The sequence below is a fragment of the Echinops telfairi genome, unplaced genomic scaffold (assembly GCF_000313985.2).
Source record: "Echinops telfairi isolate 266 unplaced genomic scaffold, ASM31398v2 ScPeMD7_7469;HRSCAF=8507_1, whole genome shotgun sequence".
Classification (NCBI taxonomy): domain Eukaryota; kingdom Metazoa; phylum Chordata; class Mammalia; order Afrosoricida; family Tenrecidae; genus Echinops; species Echinops telfairi.
In genome coordinates, this window is record NW_022111373.1 from 131,156,375 (window position 1) to 131,158,224 (window position 1,850).

At 36.8% G+C, this 1,850-nt stretch overlaps 1 pseudogene; it reads left to right on the forward strand.

Annotated features, from left to right (window-relative positions):
- Positions 1-210: 210 nt before the first annotated feature.
- Positions 211-1,850, forward strand: part of LOC101652349 — a 2,700-nt pseudogene continuing 1,060 nt past the window's right edge.

Consider the following 1,850-nt stretch of genomic DNA (forward strand, 5'->3'; position numbering starts at 1 on the left):
TTACTAACACTGATATCAAAACTTACCCCTATCAGTGTTCAGTGTTTAAGAAAGGTGGTTAAGTTACAATTAAAATAAATTAAGCCAATTATATTGAATATTTTTTCAATTGTACTTGTATATATTGGATTTAATTGGTTATTTAAAACGAGTCTTGTAAATTAAGATTTAAAAAAATCAAAAGAACACTTTGATCACCTTTGTGTCAAAATGCATTATAGACATCGGGGTTATACAATGTGAGTTAACTAGGCAACTTCAAACTTCCTCAGGCCTGTCGGGGTCCACATCACTACTAAATTTGAGTAGATGTTGAAAAGAAAGGGTGCGTCCCATTGAAATCATGAAGCTGAGAAATTACCATTTAAAATTCGATCTCAAAATATTTAGAACTTAAAGAAGAGGTCTTAGTAAGCAGATGCTTTGTCTTCATTTTGTAATATAATCATAGCATCCTTGGATTTACTTCTAGATTAAAGTACTAATTAATCTAATTCTAGATGGATTTTCAAATATGAATGTGGAGTCCGTCTCAAGAATAGATTTGATATTCTGAACACTGATGGCCAATAACATGAGTTGTGAGATGATAGCAAATATACCATGCATGAATAAAGGAGAAGGTTTTTAAAAAGGCAAAAAGAAAGAAAAAATATGTTAGAGTAGACTCTAAAACTTGCTCTTGAGCACACAATAGCTATTGTAAAAGTAAAAAAAAAAGATGAAGTAAACTGATTAAACTGAAGATTTCAAAGGGCAGCTTTAGAAGTTCAAGTAAAGTAATGAAATGTCAAAGGCTTAGAGTTAGAACCAAAAAGGAGAACCACACGAGGCATTTCTCAAGTGGACAGAACTGAAGAAATCAGTCCAAGCTTCAAGTTGTAGTACTAACGGATTCTATTGATTCAATATTGAATGAAGCACAAAGCACCAAAATCACTGTGTGAAACAGAATTGGATGACATTCAATTATACCAGGAGGTGGTGAATAATCAAGAGCCAACAGTACTGCTGGTTAGAGCAGTGGTTCTCAGCCTTCCTAATGCCTCAACCCTTTAACACAGTTCCTCATGTTGTGGTGACCTCCAACCATAAAAATTATTTTTGTTGCTACTTCATAACTGTAATTTTGCTACTGTTATGAATCATAATGTAAATATCTGATATGCAGATTGTATTTTCATTGTTACAAATTGAACATAATTAAACATTATTAAAGCATAGTGGTTAATCACAAAACAATATGTAATTATATATTGTGAAATGTTTATGTGTTTTTCAATGGTCTTAGGCGACCTCTGTAAAAGGGTCTTTCGACAATCCCCCTAAAGGGGTCGCGACCCACGGGTTGAGAACCGCTGGGTTAGAGCTGGTGTGCGGAAGCAGCGTGGAGTGCTTGCATATCTGAGCGGCTCTCAAAGTTACATTCAACCAGGCTGCTATGGACCAGGAGATTGACAGCTTCTATTGAAGTGCATCGAGGGGCAAACTGCAGCCCGCAGTCAGGAGGGGCAACAGTGAGCAGAACAATGGTGAGTGGGTCTAGATCCAGCAGGAGTTCACGAAGACATTACACAAGATCTCCGTCTCGTTCCCATGGACAATCACGTTGCGGGTTTTACAGTTGAGGTTATCGCAGATGGCCCAGTCACAGTCATACTCCCATGTTGGGAATGTGGCAAACCCTGATCCCAACTGTTGTCTTGGAGTGTTTGTGTTGAGCTTATACACCACAGAGAGAGACCGAAGGGAAATGTGCTTTAAATATGGCCCAAGAGCGAACCTAAAGACTGTGAAAACTTATAAAATTATTATTATCAACTTTATGCTAATATATGTAAAGCTTTATA